This window comes from Puma concolor, chromosome E2 (genome assembly GCF_028749965.1).
Source record: "Puma concolor isolate L17-30 chromosome E2, mPumCon1.1.hap2, whole genome shotgun sequence".
NCBI classification, from domain to species: Eukaryota; Metazoa; Chordata; class Mammalia; order Carnivora; family Felidae; genus Puma; species Puma concolor.
The window spans coordinates 57,281,513-57,290,665 of NC_141681.1; the positions used below are offsets into that span (position 1 = coordinate 57,281,513).

General features: G+C 38.9%; 1 pseudogene; it reads right to left on the reverse strand.

Annotated features, from left to right (window-relative positions):
• Nucleotides 1–7,691: 7,691 nt before the first annotated feature.
• Nucleotides 7,692–8,709, reverse strand: LOC112850870 (vomeronasal type-1 receptor 4-like; annotated as a pseudogene).
• Nucleotides 8,710–9,153: the final 444 nt, after the last annotated feature.

Below are 9,153 nucleotides of genomic sequence, written 5' to 3' on the forward strand. Positions count from 1 at the left end.
CTGCGCTGATGGCTCGGAGCCTGGAGCCTGTTTCCGATTCTGTGTCTCCCTCTCTCTCTGCCCCTCCCCCGTTCATGCTCTGTCTCTCTCTGTCCCAAAAATAAATAAACGTTGAAAAAAAAAATTAAAAAAAAATAATAATAACAACAACCATAGAAACACACAAGTTCATGAGCCTTTCACCAACGAAAGCGTGCTTTTTTTCAGACAGGATTAGATAATTAAAATTTGTTTAACATTTATTTATTTTTGAAAGACAGAGAGAGATAGAGCACTACTGGGGGAGGGGCAGAGAGAGACACACACACAGAATCCGAAGCAGGCTCCAGGCTCCAAGGTGTCAGCACAGAGCCCGACGCAGGGCTCGAACTCATGAACCGTGAGATCATGACCTGAGATGAAGCTGGATACTTAACCAACTGAACCACCCAGGCGCCCCTGGGATCAGATAATTTAAAGAGATAGTTTTACAATCCTTTAATTAGCATATAAGCAAATATTATTTCCTTAATCCAAGAGCATTGAATGGTTACATTGGTCCTCAAGCTTTATTATCTTTTTAATTTTTTTAATATTTATTTATTTTTGAGAGACAGAAAGACAGAGCATGAGTGGCAGTAGGACAGTGAGAATAAGACACAGAATCTGACGCAGGCTCCAGGCTCTCAGCTGTCAGCACAGAGCCAGACGCAGCGCTCAAATTCATGAACCGTGAGATCATGACCTGGGCTGAAGTCAGATGCAAAACTGAGCTACCCAGGCGCCCCTCAAGCCTTATTTATTTATTTTATTTACTTATTTTTTAACGTTTAATTAATTAATTAATTTATTTATTTATTCATTTATTTATTTATTGAGAGACAGAGCATGAACAGGAGAGGGGAGAGAGATAGGGAGACGCAGAATCTGAAGCAGGCTCCAGGCTTTGAGCTGTCAGCACAGAGCCCAAGGCGGGGCTCAGACCCACAAACCGCGAGATCATGACCTGAGTTGAACTGACTGAGCCACCCAGGCGCCCCTATTTTTTTTTTTAATGTTTTTTGCTGAATGTTTAGTAATGAGCCTGATTGCTTTCATAATTGATTTTAAAAATATGAGTCCAAATTAATCCTTTTGTTTTTCCTTCAAACAAATCCACAATATGATCTAGCTCCTCTATCTAAAGCCCCTACTTTCCAAGTGTGGGATTAGAATCCTGATGGTGCTCAGTTTCTCGTCTACATGTGCTTTCCAGCCTTCCACACAGATGGAAACGCACACATGTGTTCACACACAGACAAATGCAGTCGCACGCGCTCACTTACTTGAACACATATACACTCACACTTTCTGTAACAAACTCTCACTCATCCCAAACTCACTATATATAAACACACACACTGTATATACACATATGCACAGTGTGTCATACACACTATGACACACACAAGCTCACACAGCTCACTCATATTCATAAAGTAACAGTAACACCATCAACACAGATATTCGTATCTCAGAAAGGTATTCACATGTGAAAGAATCATGATATGTTCCGACCTTCTGGAGGTATAGGAAGGGAGGCCGTGTTTTACTCTTTCCATCTCTGAACAACCTATAAAGATATTCAGAATGTGCAACATTAGAAATTGCTGTGAGCATTACTGCTTTATGTCAAGGTGCATAGCAGGAAAGGTGAAATGTTGGGGGAGTGGCTGTGTGTGTGTGTGTGTGTGTGTGTGTGTGTGTGTGTGAAAGAGAGAGCACACACAGGTATTTTAATTTTTTTTTAATGTTTATTCATTTTTGAGAGAGAGAAAGAGACAGAGCATGAGCAGGGGAGGGGCAGAGAGAGAGACACACACAGAATCCGAAGCAGGCTCCAGGTTCCAAGCTGTCAGCACAGAGCCCCAAGTGGGGTTCAAACTCATGAACCATGAGATCATGACTGGAGCTGAAGTCAGATGCTTAACTGACTGAGCCACCCAGGCGCCCCAAGAGTGCATACAAGGTAAAATGAAGACTCAGGGAAAAGGCATACAGGTAGGGTGCAGACAGCATGGGGAGTGAAGAGAGGGAGATATCAGGGGTACCGGGAAATATCATCAAAAACGTGAAATGTGATCACTGATTGCCCCATGAGCTGGCCCCCAGGCACTCAGAGGCTCCTCACCTGCTCCCCCGTCCTTGGAATGTGGGTTCCACTTGCCTTTCCCACTCCCAGAGGCTGCTCCAAGGACACAGCCTTGAGATGGTGACATGGTGTGGAGAACACCTACATGGTGTGCATGAGCCCAGTTAAGTCTTCTCTCTCTATCAACTTTAAGACTGGACAGGCAGGTATAGGGATCTGCTCACTGTGCCACTGCCCAAGACAAGCCTCCTATGTAAGTTCCCTTTACTTATTAAACTGCCACCTACCAATGTGGAGTGGCCGGCCTCTTTCTTCCTCTCTCCCTGACCTCCATGTATAGAGGCCAGTTTCTGAGAACATCTGGGAAGCTGCAGAGAAGGGTACAAACCAACCATAGGGAGAGAGAGGAAAGAGGGGTAAAAGGAACAAGTGGGTTCAAGTAACTGAGAAGCTAAACAGAGGGATTTATTGGTACAAGGGGTAGAGTGAAAGGAAGTTAAGGGTACTAGAGAACTTGTGGACTTGGTGGATGGACGATGGAGAAGGTCACGGGGATGAAGGGGCTGCTAAGGATGGAATAATAATGGCGGAAGGTGGTTAAAGTGCAGGAGTAGGTAAAAGGTACGTTATAGTTATTGTCTGTGAGAAGTCAAATAATATGACAAATGAAGGGGTATATCCATTGGGGCCTTCAGTTCATAGGAGTAGTTGATGAAAGTAGAGATGCAGGGTGGGGGGAGAGATGGAACTTGAGGGTTGGGAGTGGGTACAGAGAGGCAAAATGGGAGCAGAGTGCTGCAAGAAGCTGGGAAAGATGGTGGGAATCTTGAGCTAAAGGGCCCAGGAGAAGTGGGTAGGGATTGTAGGGTAGGCACAATGCATGGAAGTCATGGGGAAAATGAGGCAATCCAGTGGTTAAGGGCTGAGGAGGCCTAGGGCCACAGGGGACATGGGAAATGGTCTGAGATCATTGGAACAGGAGGGTAAATTTAGGGACAGGAAGAAGGAGGGAATGGAGGCTGGTGCATTCAAGGGGGATGGAAAGTAAAGAGCATTTGTGTGTGGTTGTTGAAACGTGGGGATAGAACTTTTGAAGATTTTGAGGTTATAAAGTTCACAAGATGGAGATAGGGGTTAGTTGTAAACAATATAGGAGTGTTGGAATGGTGGGGGTGTCTATGGTAGTTTTAGGGGAGGGCTGCAGTTCATGAGGGTGGAGGTCACTGAGGAAGAGCTAGGTGCAAAATGCAGGCTGTTGTAATGAAAGTCACAAGGGCAATTTCGAAGTCAACAATTCAGTGCCATTCATTATTTCCCTCGTAGAGGACTGAGTCACAACTTAATCATAAATAGATTCTAATTTCAGCTCATTAGGCCAAAAAAGTGCCTATATAAAATACCCCTAAAATACTTTTTAAGATTTTATTTTTATTTTTAGGCAATCTTTACACCCAGTGTGGGGCTCAAACTCACAACCCCGAGATCAAGAGTTGCATGCTCTACTGATAGAGCCAGCCAGGTGCCCCCTACCCCCAAACCACCAAAATACTTTAAATTGAACATAGAGTAGATGTCTGCATGTGGGACTTGGGGCACACAATGGCCCAGCCATCTTGTTCTTCTTTCAGAATAACAAGTATATAGGATGTGAGCTAGGTGGCAGGAGGGGCTGTTAACTGGTACTGGGTGTTCAGTGAAAGAAAGAGGTGCCTGGATATCCTCCACCCAACTTGGCCTAGGTCTTGAGGTTTTGTGCTGAAATAGGGCATAATGAAAACCTCTTTAATGTTTCCAAAGTATAATACATATCTTATTCACAAAGTCAGACATAGTGAGACAGATCTTAAATAAATTATTTCTCTCCAGTTTTATTGAGGTCTCACAAACCAAAATGTTTATATTTTAAGTGGACAACATAATGTTTTGGTAGATGTATACACTGTGAAGTGATTAATGAAATAAAATTAATTAACAAATCAATCACCACACACAGTTACCTTGTGTGTGTGTGTGTGTAGGGAGAACACTAAAGATCTACTCTCTTAGCAAAGTTTAAGTATAAATATATATTTAAATATATTGAGTTTGACTCTTTAGGGTTCCACAAATAAGGGATATCATGCAGTGCTTCTCTTTATGTATTTGCCTTATTTTACTGAGCATAATGTTCTACAGGTTCATCCATGTTGTTTCTGGATTTAACATCAAAAGGAACAAAAGCAAAAATAAATACTTTTACTTCAAAGTAAAAAGCTCCTGCACAGCAGAGAAAACCATCAACAAAATGAAAAGGTGACCTACTGAATGGAAGAAAATATTTGCAAACTGTATATCTGATAAGAGATTAGTATCAAATATAAGGAACACATATAACTCAATAGCAAAAAACAACAACTACTACAACAAACACCAACAAGAACAACAAAAAGAAACAAACAAGCAATCTGATTTAAAAAGGGACAGAGGATCTGAATAGATATTTTTCCAAAGAAGACATACAGATGGGCAACAGGTACACGAAAGGTGCTCAGGATTATAAATCATCAGGAAAATGCAAATTAAAACCACAATGAGATATCACCTCCCACCCATTAGAATGGCTATTAGTAAAAAGATAAGAAATAACAAGTGTTGATGAGGATGCACAGAAAAGGAAACCCTTGTGCACTGTTGGTGGGAATGTAAACTGGTGCAGCCACTATGGAAAATGGTATGGCGGTTCCTCAAAAAATTAAAACTGAAGCTACCATATCCTACAGTTCCACCTCTGGGTATTTATCCAAAGGAAACAAAAATACTAACTCAAGAAGATATATGCACTCCTGTGTTCACTGCAGCATTATTTACACTAGCAAAGACATGTAAACAACCTAAGCGTCCATCAATGGATGAATGGATAAAGAAGATGTAGTATATTTGTGAATATTATTTGGCCATAAAAAAGAAAGAAACCTTGCCATTTGTGACAAAATGGATGGACCTTGAGGGAATTGTGCTAAGTGAAACAAGTCAGACAAAGACAAACACCATATAATCTCATTTATATCTGGGATCTAAAACAAACATACTAACTAACTAACAAACAAAACCTGAACTCATAAATCCAGAGCATAGATCGGTGATTGCCAGAGACAAGGGTGAAATGGGAGAAGGTGGTTGAAAGGTACAGACTTTCATCTATAAAATAAATAAGTCCCAAAGATATAATATAGAGCATATAAACAAAAACAAATTGAGTGAAAGTTAATCTACTAGTGTTGGATTGCCATCATATTGTCCAGGTAGAGACAGATGTATTAAATAACTACATTCTGACTAGTTTTTTTTAATGTTTATTTATTTTTGAGACAGAGAGAGAGAGAGAGAGCACAAGTTGGGGAGGGGCAGAGAGAGAGAAAATGACAGAAGTTCTAAAGCTTTCAGCATAGAGCCTGATTCTGACTAGTTTTTTAAAGTACACTATAATTTCTAGGTTAAAAACTAAGAAATACTGAATGTATGACTTCCAAGATAAGAGAGGTACAACGTAGAATTATTTAAAATTAATGCAGAAGAAGTTAGAACTGGCAAACTAAGAATGGACTATAGGCATAATGAAGAACATAGTATAAATTGATAAATGCAATCTGAAATATATTTAATATGATACTGAACATAAGAGACTAATCTCATTCAAGTCAAACACATTTTACTATATACAGCTGAGTGTTTTTCAAGAGATAAAGTTAAATATAAGGATTAAAATAGAAAAAAGAAAAACATATTCTATATAATTTTCCCAGTAATTACACATACTCCAAAAAAGGGGGGGCAAAATATAGAGTTATTTTAAAAAATGGATACAGGGGCACCTGGGTGGCTCAGTTGGTTGAGCATCTGACTCTAGTTTTTGGCTTAGGTCATGATCTCAGTTGTGGGATGGAGCCCCACCTCCAGCTCCACACTGAGCTTGGAGCCTGCTTAAGATTCTCTGTCTCCCTCTCCCTCCACCCCTCTCCCTCACTCACGTACTCACTCTCTCTCTCTCTCTAAAATAATGTTTAAAACATGATACAGAATAAGTTAATGGAGAAAGGATAAGAAAATAGAACAGGTGTAATGAGTGTATAAAAAGTTGATAAATCCAATTCTGGATATATGCACTCTTATACTAACCATAAAAGGCTAATTACAACTAATAAAGTCAAACATTTTCTTACCATATTCAATTGGTTTCATTTTCCAGAGATATAGGTAAGACATAAGGATTAAAATAGAAAAATTAAAAATGTATTCTATATAACTTTTACCAATTAAACCACTAGGATGGAGAGATCAGATAATATACAATTTACAGTTAAAACATATAATGAGTATTATATTTATTCCTCAATTTAGTTTTCCAATATTACTGACAGAAAAAATGACTTATATGAGCATATATGTGCATATATACACATATACAAACTCATACACATATATATACACAAATATAAACATAGATATGTTGTATCTATCCATCTACATACTGCTTGTGGTTCTAATGTATGGTAAATATTTCTGTGTTTCACATGAGCTAAAAAAGTATGCATTTCTCTATTTTTTGTGGCAAAGAGGTCAATATATATCCATTAGATCAAACTAATTCTTCTGTTTTTCAAATTATGAATCATTAATATTTACATCAACTTTATAAGTACAGACACAGCTACATTAAAATATTTCCTAAAGTTAAGGAAATGTCCATTTTCATCTTTTGACAACCTCACTCAAAAACCCTGAATAAACAAAATGGATCCATGACTTATTCTTCCAATGGCTACTCCCCCACTACTCAAGTTCAATGAAAGTCCCCTAAATAAAGTTATTTCCTTACCCAAGAAAGTGCACCATGGAGACTGTTTCTTGCCAACATGCCTTAATGGCATCTTTGCATAATAGATCAAGATCAAACCTCCACAGACCCCCAAATCTATGCATTTTTATCCCAGACAACATGTGTTTTTTTAAGAGTCAACACTCAGTTGAATATTTTTTTAAAAACCAGCAAAACTTATTTTGTGTTTTCCTTGTCCTACACCAGGTCAGTGTGGCCCTTCTATAAGAAAATGCTTAAGTCTCCCTTCTAAACATCAGACTTCAAATGATTAACACCTCTAGAAGAGTGTGACATACCAAACTCATATTTGGCCTGTGATGCCTCCATTCTCTGAAAACGAATTTACTCTTCAGCTTAACTCCGGGTTATCCATTATTCTGCGGAAGTTTTTGTTGTCTTCAGTATATTAAATGACCATGTCAAATGGTGTCCCTAGTTTAGGGAATTTGTCATAGAATCCCATGACTAGTTAATTTTGCAGAAAATGTATTATGTCACATTGAAAGTTACATGCTCAATGACTTCATAATCTCCAGATTGTTTCAGGAACTGCTGTTTCAATAGTACATGGGTTTCAAACTCCCTCACTTCAAATATTAAGACATTTATATTATGTAGTATTTATATGATAATCATATAATATTTCATTTGTAATTTCATTTCACTTATTCATTTCACAGCAGAAGCCTAGTCTGTGTTGTTTATCACCCTCTTGTAATATGACGGTTTCAGGATTGTGGTTAAACCATCAAATGAATTAATGAATAAAAAAACTAATTGTTGTGGATATGCATATTACTTACACATTTATGATAAATTTAAGCAATTTTGTATTTCTTTTCTTGAGAAAGCAGAACCGGGTCAATCTACAGTCATGGCTCATGAGGATGTAGGGACTTACAGTTGGAAAACATGCGGTGATTAGTGTAGTGTTGTTCATCAGCCACCAACTGGGATTGTCAAAAATCACTGAACAATTGTGAAAGATGAAGGAGAGAATGCACAAAAATACAAAGGTGATGACGAGGATAAGGATGCTTTGGGTGGCTGTAGACTAAGGGGAGGATCTGGTGGAGAGATTGTTGCTGTGAATGTGTTGGACTTGCTCTTTGTGCCTGTGCAGGATTAAGACCATGGAGCCGTTGGCCCAGATCATGAGCCCCAAACAGAAACCATCATGGAATAATACTGATGCTAAATGTAGTAACTGTGCTATGTAGTCAGGACCTCTAGAATAACAATAGTCATAACTCTTTGCCTTTGTGACATTTTGGTGGCTCCACTTGCCAGTTATATACATAGGAATGATAATACTAAACATAATGTTCAGGATCCAACAGAGGATGTTGGAGCTGCCCAGGTACTTGGAAGCTTTCACTTTTAGCCCTCCCCACCTGGAATCCCTGGGACTGATGATGATCATCTGGAAGAGGCTCAAGAGGCAGACAGTGCCAATGGACACATTCCTGCACACTCTGTGAACATAGAAAACAAATTTGCATCTAATATCATTGAGGAATTCTTTTAGTCCCCAAACTGCCATCATGTGGGGGACTCCTTTAGAGAGAATGACCAAGGAGTTGGCTATAGTCAAGTGCTTGAGAATCAAATCTGTGCACCTGAACCCCCATCCCGTTAGATAAAGTAAGAGATAATGGTAAAGAAGATAAAAATTCCCCAGAAGTCCAACTATAGTTTGTAATAAGAAGATCATTACCATTACCAAATCAATGGCGGTCATTCTTCAAAATCCCAAGGAGTGAAATTCTTCTTCTGAGCCAGGTTCCTGCATGGGAACAGGAGGCGTGAGGCACATGTCATGTTGGCTGGAATTCAGTGTTCTCCACTAATTTTAGTTCATACTTAGAAATATCTACTCAATGTTTCTTATTACACTTTTTAAAGAGTTGAATACATCACCTTTGAAAAGCTCTCACAAAATACAAGTCACTCCAATGAGGCCATACCTATAATAAATTCTGTGTTCTTCATAACTCCATGAGACAGGCAATAGCGTTATTTCTATTGGAAAAATAGGGAGGACTTGGACAGATAAAGTTTAATGATTTCTCTAAATGTAAGCCATATTATGGGTAAAGGGTGGACTTGGCTTGGCTGGTAAAAAGACAATGCGTTAAAAGAATTTTTTAATGTTTATTTATTTTTGAGAGAGAGAGAGAGCGAG